Below are 12,612 nucleotides of genomic sequence, written 5' to 3' on the forward strand. Positions count from 1 at the left end.
GATGTTAAGCCTGGTGCTAGTAGAAATTTTGGAAGCTGAGTTCATAAAACCTACCAACCGGTTGGATATAAATAGAGAGAGAGAAATTATATGAATAACATATACTCCTACCTTTCAGAAAGGTACAGTGTATGAGGAGGCCTAAGCAAATAATAGTCCTGGTTTATTATAATAATCTATAAAAGCAAGGTGAGAGGATAATTGTGTGCCTGACAAAAATTAAAATGGCTACTCAAAGGAGATGGCATCTGAGACCTATCTTTACCCAGCAATGAAGAGGGATGAGGTTATTACTGAGAGTGTGAAAAATATGAAAAGGTCTAAAGGAATAAAATAACAATATGGTTTTTGTTGAACACTAAATAGTTATGTTCAAAAAGAAAATAGTGTGTGTGGTGAAGGGGCCAAAGTTTTGCTTCCCAAAAATGTGCCTTTTGGGATATTGTTTTTTAAGCTGGTTATTAAGAAACAAAAGACTCATGAAGAACTGCTGTGAGCCGGTCCATCCTTGCTGTTTCAAGGGACCTGGCATATATGGCATACTGTTCTTAATATGTTTGCTCACCTTCTTGGCACTATGTGTTTTAACCAAGGTCTCTGAGAAAGGTTGTTTCCCCAGGTAGGGATTTTCCCCTGAAGTTAGGGAGGGAATAAAACCTCTTAACTAAGTGCCAGGCAGGTAATTAATCACTTTAACTAGGAACAATCATGCTTAAGCTACATAATCTTTACTCCCTGGAATGGAGATAAGAAACACCCTAACCTTTGGAATAGAGATTGATAGGATTGGAATCAACTAGTATAAATACAGATGTAAGAAGACAGAACTTAGAATACAGAGCTTAGAACACAGAACTAAGAAGACAGAACCTACACAGAACCTACAGACAGAAGAACTTCGCTGGAGAGAACATGGCAAAAGATCCTGGACTGAACCTGACTACAGAAATTGGCAAGAGAACCTGACTAGAACCTGGTGACTGAACCTGGCTGGAGAACCTGGACAGAACCTGGCTGGAGAACCTAGCAAGAGAACATGGACACAGAACCTGGCTGGAGATCCTAACCAGAACTTCGCTGGAGATCCTGGCTAGGCTGCTGATCAACTGAACGCTGTCTCCATGTCATTCCTTCTTCGCCGACCTCATCTACACCTTTGGGGACCCCTGGACCCGCTGGGGTTGGACCCCGGCAAAGAACCTCTGAGCCTCTCCATTTTTTGCCTAAGAGATTAAGATGGAAAGGCTTGGACCTACATAGTTTGGCTCAATGGATAGAGCATCGGCCTGTGTACTGAAGGGTCCCAGGTTCAATTTCGGTCAAGGTCATGTTCCTTGGTTACAAGCTCGATCCTTGGCCTTGGTTGTGGCCCGTGTGAGGGCAACCAATCAATGTGTCTCTCTCACATCAATGTTTCTCTCTCTGTGTCTCTCCCCATCCCTTCCACTCTCTTTAATCAATGGAAAAATATCCTTGGGTGAGAATTAACAAGGACAAAAGAAAACAAAAAAGATGGAAAGGCCTGCTTCAGGAAGGGAATTTTAGGATATTCACCTTGGAATTAGATGATAGGAAGGATCTTAGCCAGGTCCTATTAGATTCCTCCCTCTGTTTCATTGTTTCTGGGTTGCCTAGCAGGAATTTGTTTGCCACATGTTCAACTCTATAAATTGTCTATTTCCCCTTCTAATCCCAGACCCCTGCTTCCCTCATTTTTCCTTTCTTTAAGATGGCATATAAACCTCAATAGTCCAATGTCTCTTTGGGTTTTCATATTCTTATGGACCCCCACATGTTTTTTGTATAAAAAACATGAACAGTTTTTCATGTTAACCTGTCTCTGATGATGTGATTTTTGGCCCAGTTACAAGAACTTAGAAGGGAGGAGAAAAAAATTTTTTTTTTAGGTCCCACATTAGGTATGAATGATGGGACTGGAAAGGTAGGTTGGGGCTAATCTATGTGTTGTGCTGATTCATTTAAATATATTTCTTCACTAATGGAGTCAACACTGACAATTCTTACACTGCAATGCAACTAGATCAATGATGACTTCTTGAAAACAGTAGGAGGAGAAATTAAAGAGAGATTGGAGTCAATGATAATAGTTAGGCAGATACTATAATAACTCAGTGGGAAAAAAAAGGATGACTATCTAAAGAAAACAATGGGAGCTGAAGGAATGGGATTTAAATGTACAGTTCATCCTAAATACTTCCAATGTCTGCATATGCAAATATGCCAACTCACTAAAACATTTTCACAAACCCAAAATCAATACTTGCGTCACTTGTAGTCATTTGCAGACATGCATAGGGTGGTGCAAAATTTGAGTTGCTTAATGTGCATATTCCCAGCTGAGGTCAAACAAGGCGATGTTCTGCTTTCTTGCTTCAGTTTTCAAACTGAAACCAAGCATCCTTTCCACAGTCTATTTAGTGCCATGTTTTTCACCTCTGTTATTTTTTGGTGATTTCACTGTTTAAAATGGCCCCCAAATAGTGTTCCTAAGTGTAAGAAGACTGTGATGTGTCCTATAGAGAAAATATGTGTGTTAGATAACTTCATTATTATGAAGTTATTATGCTGTTTATTGACTGTGAATTTAACATTAATGGATCAACAATATGTTTTGATTAAGATATCTTTAAACCAAACACCAAAACCAAGGTTATGTATTAATCACTTAACAAAAATTATATGACCAGTGGCTCACAGGAACCTAACCCTATATTTCCCCTGGGAACAATGATTCACTATGCACTAAATTATTGCTCCAAGTGACTTTATGGGGAACATAACTACTGTGAATAATAAAATCAACTTTATTTTATAATTTATTTTAGAATTTATAGGATTCAGTGGCTGGGTGTGGGGGAGAAAGAAGAAGTCAAGAATAAACATTAATCTTCTTGCTTGAGTATCTAAGAAGATGGTAAAGCTTTTACCTGAAACAGGGAAAATAGGACACGGCCTTCAAAAAACTGACATTGACTTAAATTTTGAATAGGCTAAATTTGAATATGTTCAATCCTAGGAATATACAGGTAGAAAAACTTAGGAAGCTTTTGGGCATAAATGTGCGGGACCTGAGGGTGAGGTTTGATATAGACTAGATAGTCACTAGTATGGAGAGTATTGTAGTCAGGGGAATAAATGAGGTCACAGAAGGAAAGATATGTAGAAGGAAGAGAAGTGGGGTTGAGGAAGACCAATTCTCCCTGAAACAGTAAGCAACACGAAGTCAGAAAGGGAGCTCGTGAATAAGCAATAATGTAGGAGAAAAATCAGGAAAAAGAGAGAAACAGCAGCCAAAGAAGGAGTTTCACAAAAAGGAGCAATGCTCTAGAAAATGAGAGAGAGAGAGAGAGAGAGAGAGAGAGAGAGAGAGAGAGAGAGAGAGAGACCAGGAGGAAAGCATTGGATCTTATAAGTGGGAGATGTTAGGTAACATTAGTGAGGGAAACTAAATTGGGACAGTAGAAACCAGACTGCAAAGGGAGGAGGGGTAAGGAGGCTGATCCATCAGCAAAGAAGTAAAGGAAATGTGTTCTTTCAAAGAGTTTGTCAATAAAGGTAATAAGAAAGGGTAGGTGCTCAGCTTGAGGACTAAGTACAAAAAGAAGAGAGGTGTTCATGGGGTTTGCCTTCTGGGATTATTTGGAAGTCCTATGTAAAATAAATGTATCCCTTTATCAAAGATATCTAAAAAACTAGATTTAAATTACTAGTTTAATTTTGTTTTTTAATTGTGACAATTACCCAAAGCTTAAATTGACATTTATCATTCATTCATTCAACAAAATTTACTGGTACCTAATATGTCTGACATTAATCTAGACTCTGGGGATATAGCAGTGAAACAAATAGGCAAAAGTCCCTGTCCCTGTGAAGATTATATCCCTAGCATACCATGTCTACCAGAAAGAGAAATGGCACTATGCAAGTCTAATGTAAGTCTATAGATGATCTTGGAAATCAGAAAGTTAACATGGAATCAAATAAAAAATAAAGAAAGTGTCCCTTGGCCTGGCCAGTGTTGCTCAGTAGTTGAGCCTCAACTTATGAACAAGGAGGTCATGGTTCAATTCCTGGTCAGGGCATATGCCCAGGTTGTGGGCTTGATCCCCAGTATGGGGCATGCAGGAGGCAGCTGATCAATAATTCTCTCTCATCATTGATGTTTTTATATTTCTCTCTCCTTCTCCCTTCTTCTCTAATTATATATATAATTAGAGGCCCGGTGCACAAAAATTTGTGCACTTGGCGGGGGGGTGAGGAGGGGGGGGGTTCCTCAGCCTGGCCTGTGCCCTCTCGCAGTCTGGGACCCCTCAGGGGATAACCACCTGCTGGCTTAGGCCCAATCTAAGCTGGCAGTCAGACATCCCTCTGGCAGCCCAGGAGCCCTCAGGGGATGTCCACTTGCCAGTGGGGAGCAGGCCTAAGCTGCAGTCTGACATCCTTAGTGCTGCTGAGGAGGTGGGAGAGGCTCCCACCACCACCGCTGTACTGGCAGCCATCAGCCTGGATTGTGGCTGAGCAGAGCTCCCCCTGTGGGAACGCACTGACCACCAGAGGGAAGCTCCTGCATTGAGCGTCTGCCCCCTGGTGGTCAGTCTATGTCATAGTGACCAGTCATTCCCAGTCGTTCTGCTGTTAGGATCAGTTTGCATATTACCCTTTTATTATATAGGATAGAGGCCTAGTGCATGTGTGGGGGCTGGGTGGTTTGCCCTGAAGGGTGTCCTGGATCAGGTTGGGCGTCCCGCTGGGGTGCCTGGCCAGCCTGGATGAGGGGCTGATGGCTGTTTGCAGCTGGTCACAGCCCCTTCAGGGTGGGGGTCCCCACTGGGGTGCCTGGCCAGCCTGGGTGAGGGGCTAATGGCTGTTTGCAGACTGGTCAAGCCCCCCCACCCCCAGTGGGGACCCTACTCCATGGAGGTTTGGCCAGCCTGGGTGAGGGGCTGATGGCTGTTTTCAGTCTGGCAACACCCCCTTTAGGGTAGGGGGTCCCCACTGGGGTGCCTGGCCAGTCTGGGTGAGGGGCTGAGGGCCATTTTCAGGCTGGGCAAGCCCCCCAGCAATGGAAGCTCCCAGCCTCTCCTTTTTTTCTTTTTCTTTTTTCTTTTTATTTATTTATTTGTTTGTTTGTTTGTTTGTTTATAACTTTTTAAATTGTTTTATTGCTTAAAGTATTACAAAGAGTATTACATATGTCTCCTTTTTTTCCCCGCCCTTAACAATCCCCTGGCCTCCCCTACCCTCCAGTGTCTTATGTCCATTGGTTATGCTTATATGCATGCATACAAGTCCTTCGGTTGATCTCTTACCCTCCCTGCCCCGCCCCTCAACCCTCCCTGGCTTTCCCGCTGTAGTTTGACAGTCTGTTCGAGGCAGCTCTGCCTCTGTATCTATTTTTGTTCATAAGTTTATAATGAACTTTATTATCCATGAGTGAGTGAGATCATGTGGTGTTTTTCCTGCATTGACTGGCTTATTTCACTTAGCATAATGCTCTCCAGTTCCATCCATGCTGTTGCAAATGGTAAGAGTTCCTTCTTTTATATAGCAGCCTGCAGGCCGCGCTTTCCTGCTCTGGGATTGCGCGGGGTTCCGGCTGGGGGCGGGGCTTAGGTGGCACATAGGGGTCCCGGCTGAGGGCAGGGCTTAGGCAGAGCAATTGCAGCGCCTAAGCCCTGCCGCCCAGAGCTGCACACAGGCCCCGGATGGCGGCTCGCGCTGTCCTGCCCTGCCTGCAATATGCAAATTAGCCGCCATCTTTGTTGGCCGCTAATTTGCATATCTTGCTGATTAGTCAATGGGAGGCATAGCAAAGGTACAGTCAATTACCATCTTTGTCTATTATTAGATAGGATATATACACACACACACACACACACACATATATATATATATATATATAGAGAGAGAGAGAGAGAGAGAGAGAGAGAGAGAGAGACCTACAATCATATTACGGATAGGAATGGAGATCACAGTAAGGAATAAGAATGACCTTAAATATAACAAATGAAAAAGCACCTGATGAGCATTTCTGGCAGGTTTGTGGTGAATGGAATGACAGGGAATGTGGCTCACTATCTGCTCAATTGAAATCTAACAAGTACATTTTTTTCAAAGGGCACAAAGCCTTTTAAAGTATCAACTACGTATTACATTCCTTTGGTCAAGCCCCAATAACCCTACAAATAGATAATAATGAATCCAACTAGTTAAATACCTAAAGGGCATCCTTTTGTGCCCCTAAAGGATAGCTAAATAATAAGACCTGATGGTTCTTTTTTTTCAAAATCAGAGAGATTTCACCATCATAGAGTGGTGTGGCCCTGAGCATGAAATCTAGTATAAACATGAAAATGCATCTTCAATCTTTAAACTGCTTGTCCCTGAAGTGACAGATGAGAAGAGACACAAGACTGACAGACCTATTAATGGATTTTGCAACATGGTTAAGTATCTAAAAACACATTACTAATAGTGTAATGCTGTTTGGCATTTATAGCAATGCATAATGAGTTAATTGACTTATAGGAACTTTAAATGACTTGCAAATGTTATCAACCTATATAAATAAGTTGATATGCAAATAATTGTTTTGTTTGGAAGCACACAATTTTAATCCTGGAAATCTTTGAAGATTAAAGTGTTATCAAACACTTTAATAGTTAATTAATTAGCTACTCATTTTCAATTTGTGATAGAAGAAAGACTTAAAAAAGAGGAAATAGTAGAGAAAATCACTAAAATGCATGGTACTTCAAAATTTATGTTTAACTTACTAGAAAAAAATAAGTTTTGATACTTTATTTTTACCAATCCTTAAACAATTAATGTATTATAAATATTTCTTATCCTTCATTTTTTAGAAATTTAGCTAATTCCTAAGTGACCTCTGACAAGTTTAATAGGACTAATTTAATCTTTTATGATATCTCTCAATCTGAATTAGTAAGATTTAACATGATTCTAATTCTAATTTAGCTGGCCCATTTTTTTTCTATACATCCTAGAATCTACTAGTTACAAAATTAACTTTTTATTAGTTAATATCAATAATTATAATCATTTGTGATCTCAAACTATTTTGATTTTCCATCTCCTTAAAAACGGGCTGTTCAAATCATTTACATTAGTACGACAGTTGTAAAAAGATCTCAAAAGCATTAAGCTAGATTTTTAATTCTGCAGAGACAACCATTAATTTTGACATACCAGGGCATGGAAATCTTGATGCTACCACAGTCTTTTGAAGTGTTTGCCAGGAAAACAAGACCAAAAATCCACTTTTTTGTTTATAAATAAAGATATAAAATGAGAATTTTGATGTAAGGTAAAGGAATAAAGGGAGTTGTGTTATTGTTTGCTTGTTTGTTTTTAATATGTACATTAACCTATACAAAAAGAGAGACATCTAGATAAATCTAAACAGAGGCAACTGAGAAACCATTTCATAAACAATATGAATTGATGTGGTCATAGCTACTACCAGAACAGGTAAAATGAACACAGAAAAATAACAAAATCAGTGAGCCTAGTGAGGATATAGAGCAATCAGAATGCACATGAATAGCTAGTGGTGCATAAATTGCTATAGTCATTTTGGAAAACTGCTTGACAGTATCTACTAAATCTGAATAGATGTTTACCTCTTGGCTTAGCAGTTCTACTCCCAGATATAAACTCAACAGAAATGTATTCATACGTTCATAAAAAAATGAACTGCAATATTCATAGACGCTCACTTCATAACTGCTCCAAACGGGATACACCTCAAATATCCATCAATAGTAAAGTGGGTAAATATATTACAGGATATTCACACAATAAGACACCACATGACAATAAGAATGAACAATCTACAACTACAGGCAATATGGGTGACTCTTACAAAACAAAAAGCAAACAAACAAACCAGGTTAGTGAAAGAAACTAGAGACAAAAGAGACTATGTTGTATTATTTTATTTGTATCCAATAAGAATAAACAAACAAACAAACAAAAACACAGGAAAATCTAATCTATGTTCGTGGAAGTCAAGACATTGGTTATTTATGCAAGTGGGTAGTGGTTGCAAGGAGTTACATGGAGGGGGTGGTTTCTGGTATGCAGGTAAGGTTCTATTTCTTAATGTGGGTGATATTTATGAAAATGAGTTCAAGTTGATGAAAATTCATCAAGCAATATTATTAAAATAATTATGATCTGTGTGAGTTTTTAAAATGGACATTTCATAGAGCAGTTTTGGTTCACAGCAAAATTGAGAGGAAGGTACAGAGATTTTTCATACACCCCCTGATAACATATAGACATAGCCTCCCCCATTAATAATATCCCCATCAGAGTGGTATGTTTGTTAAACAACTGATGGACCTACATTGACAGATCATTGTCATCCAAATTCATAGTTTACATTATGGTTCACTCTTGGTACCTTGAAGTTGTGACAAATGTATAATGACGAGTACCTATCATAATAATCCTATCTAATAATAGACAAACATGGTAATTGACCATACCTTTGCTACACCTCCCATGGGCTAATCAGCATGATATGCAAATTCACCACCAACAAAGATGGTGGCTAATTTGCATACTGCAGGCAGGACGGGACAGCGCCATCCTGCCTGCCCCACCACCATTTGGGCCTGCTATCTGCGACCCAGGGTGGCAGGCGTCCCATGTGCGACCCGACCCTGGGTGGCCGGGCAGTGCAGCAGCGATCGACTGGCCCACCTGGCTGCCATCCGGGCATTCCATGTGCGACCCGAACCGGGGCAGCCGGGTGGGGCAGCGAAGGCTTGAAGGCGGCTCCAGCCAGAGCGAAGGCCTGGGTCCCGGGTGCCAGAAGAAAACCGGTGCCAGGAGCCAGGGGAAGGGAAGGCCTATTGCACAAATCTTTTTGTGCAACAGGCCTTTAGTCCTACATAATACAAGGCTAATATGCAAAGTATCTTAGTGTGAAATGGTGAATTGACCAGTTGCTATGACATGCACTGACCATCAGGGGGAAGACACTCAACACATGAGCTGCCCCTGGTGGTCATTGTGCTCCCATGGGGGAGCACTGCTCAGCCAGAAGCCGGTCTCATGGCTGGCAAGCGCAGTGGCAGTGGCAGGAGCCTCTCCTGCTTCTGCGGCAGCACTAAGGATATCTGACTGCTGGCTTAAGCCTGCTCCCCGCGAAGCAGTCAGATATCCCCCGAAGGCTCCTGGACTGCAAGAGGGCACAGGCTGGCTGAGGAACCTTCCCCCTACCCCTTCCTGCCATGTGTACAAATTTCGTGCACCAGGCCTCTAGTATCATGTAAATAGTATCACTACCTTATTCATCCCTCCCTTTTCCCAATCCTTGGCAACCACAGATTTTTTTGCTGTCTCCATAGTTTTGCCTTTTCTGGTTAGAATCATATGCAGGGTGACCCCAAAAAAGGATATGCACTTTAACAGCTAATAGCTCAATTTGAAAATGAAATATATTTTAATAAATACTGCCTTTATAATTATTCAAAGTGTGTGTATGTACATTTTTGGGGGACACACTATAGTATGTAGCCTTTTAAGATTGGCTTCTTTCACTTAGTAATATGCATTTAAGTTTCTTCCATGTCTTTTCATGGAATGATAGCTCATTTCTTTTTAGAGCTGAACAATATTTCATTGTCTGATATGTTGCAGTTTGGTTGCTTCCAAGTTTTGGCAATTATGAAAAAAGCTGATATAAACACTTGTAGGCAGGTTGCTACATAGATGTAAATTTTCAGTTCTTTGGGGTGCATGATTGCTAGATTATGTGGTAAGAGTATGTTTAGTTTTGTAAGAAAAGGTCAAATTGTCTTTCATAGTAAGCATATCATTTTGAATACCCACCAGCAATGAATCAGAGTTCTTATTGCTTTGCATCCTTACCAGAATTTGGCTCTTCCCCTGTTTTAATAAATATAAGTTTATATGAAGTGCTCAGAATAAGCTAATTTTGAGGTCAGAGTTCTGGATTTTGATCCTTATAATCAGTGTATAATATATCTTGTTTTTGTCTCAATTTGCATGTTCTTAATGACATGTAATGTGAAGCATCTTTTTACATGCAATTTGTCATCTATTTTCTTTGGTGAGACTTCTTTTAAGGTGTTTTTCCCATTTTTTAATCGTTATTTATTTTCTTATTGTTGAGTTTTAAGAGTTCTTTGTATATTTTGAATAATAGTTCCTTATCAAAGATATCTTTCGCAAATATTTCTCAGTCTGTGACTTATCTTCTCTTGCTCTGGAATATCTGTAATATTCAATGCTCGCATTATGTCATTTATTTTGCATTTAGCAGTTTACCCTAGTTATTGTGGTAAATATACATGACAGAAAATTTAAGATTTTAACCTTTTTATCTGTACAGTTTGGTGGTAGAAAGTACATTCACATTGTTATGCAACCATCACTATTACACATCTTCAGAAATTTTTCATTATCCAAACTGAAACTCTGCCCATTAAACAATATCTCCTACTTCCATCCCTCTAGTCCCTAGAAATTACTATTCTACTCTCTGTTTCTATAAATTTGACTAGTCTAAGCATCTCATATAAGTGGAACCATAATATATTTGTCCTTTTTGTGTCTGACTTATTTCACTCAGCATAATGTTTTCAAGGTTCATCTGTGTAATACCATGCATCAAAATCTAATTTCTTTTGAAGGCTGAATAATATTTCACTGTCTGTCATCATTTTAAAATGTCATATAAATGATTATTACATCAAAACTACCAGGTCAAAATCCTTGGCCAACCAGCTGATAACTTATATAATACTATGAGCAAGTTGGCCAAACTTCTGTCCAGATGTTGTATATGATCACCTTCATGATATTATTTTAGGGAACTTAGAGTATTTCCTGTGCTTGCAAATGTCTCCCTTCCTCACCTCTGACATGTAATTTAAAATTCTACACAGGCTATTTCTAAACTCAAAAATTCCTGGAAAAGAATAACTTAATTAAGACGATAACATCTTGGGATGATTTAAATGTATTGCTTTCTTTTCTGGCAGGAGAGACCATAGGAGGAAAGGAAAGGAAACATTTTTCTGTTTCTAGTACATAGTGACATTGTGCCATTTAATGCTCATATCAGTTCCATAAAGTGGGACTGATAATCCTCCTCCTGAATGTGAGGAAACAGACTCAGACAGGTTTGGCAACTGGGACCAGACAAACAACTTTCAATGTGAGAAACCGGATTTCATTTTCAAGTCTATGCTTTTCTATTAAATCATGCTGCCTATCAGGAAGAGAGATAATTCATGAAAGAAGAAAAAAAAAAAAAAAAAGGAAGAGGATATCAAAGAACAAACCTATCAACTTTCTAATTTTGTCCAAAGGTTGTCCTGGGTTGTCAATTCAATGAATCTATTTCAATAGAAGTTATGCTTAGTCATGAAATAACTGATGTGAAACATATCAAAATTAATTCAGTTATTTAGTTCATACTGTGGTTCATTTAGGGAAGTCCTCTGTCTCTAGCTATTATACCCACAGTGGCACCACTAGTTTGTTTGTTTGTTTGTTTTCACTAAAGATAAGAGAGAAAAAACACCAGATTATCTTTGGAAGATCATTTCAGTGTTCAAAATCCTTGCTCTGTCCTAGCCAGTTTGGCTCAGTGGATAGAGCATCGGCTGCAGACTGAAGGGTCCCAGGTTTGATTCTAGTCAAGTGCACATGCCCGAATTGCAGGCTCAATCCTCAGTAGGGGGCGTGCAGGAGGCAGCCAATCAATGATTCTATCTCATCATTGATGTTTCTATCTCTCTCTCTCCCTCTCCCTTCCTCTCTGAAATCAATAAAAATATATTTAAAAAGAAAATCCTTGCTCTCAGGGATTCTCAGATTTTCACAAAATTCTTCCTGCTAGTCTTTAAATGTATTTCTCAGAGTAAATGGTGACTGACCACTATCCTTCAAATACTAGATGATTCTCAATAAGCATTCTTTTGACAGTTGAAATAATTCTAATGTCTTCCATTCTATCTCCTAAGTTAATCTAAATTTTCTTGTACTATAATAAGAAATGTCAAGACTGAGAAAGCAATAATTCATCTGATGCCATTCAGTATCAAATATGATCCATAATTGCCAAATGTGCCTGCTAATGTTAAGCATAAACATGAAAGTGGTTTTATTAGTTTAGTGCACATTAAACTGAAATAACCTAAACCAATATTTATTAAAACAGAGGAAGAGCTAACTATGTTACCCAAACTTTAAGATATATCTTTCTATAGTGTTTTAATTTTATAGACTGAATTATAGAGATAGTACTAGAGACTGAGTTAGGAAGCGGTAGAGGTAAAAATAGATATAATAACAGAGATGGAAATCATGAAATAAGGTATATTCAGACCATTTCTGAAGAAACTATGAAGCACAGATGCCAAAAATTATAAATACCATCATGAGAAATATTCATATGCCACTTAATTTATTGCATTTTGGAGATTACCTCATTTTTTGCAACTTTATTGATATATAATTTACATACCATAAAGTTCACTAGTTTAAAATATATAATTCAAAGGATTTTAGTATATTAATAGAACTGTA

This window comes from Myotis myotis, unplaced genomic scaffold (genome assembly GCF_014108235.1).
Source record: "Myotis myotis isolate mMyoMyo1 unplaced genomic scaffold, mMyoMyo1.p scaffold_m19_p_1, whole genome shotgun sequence".
Taxonomy (NCBI): Eukaryota; Metazoa; Chordata; class Mammalia; order Chiroptera; family Vespertilionidae; genus Myotis; species Myotis myotis.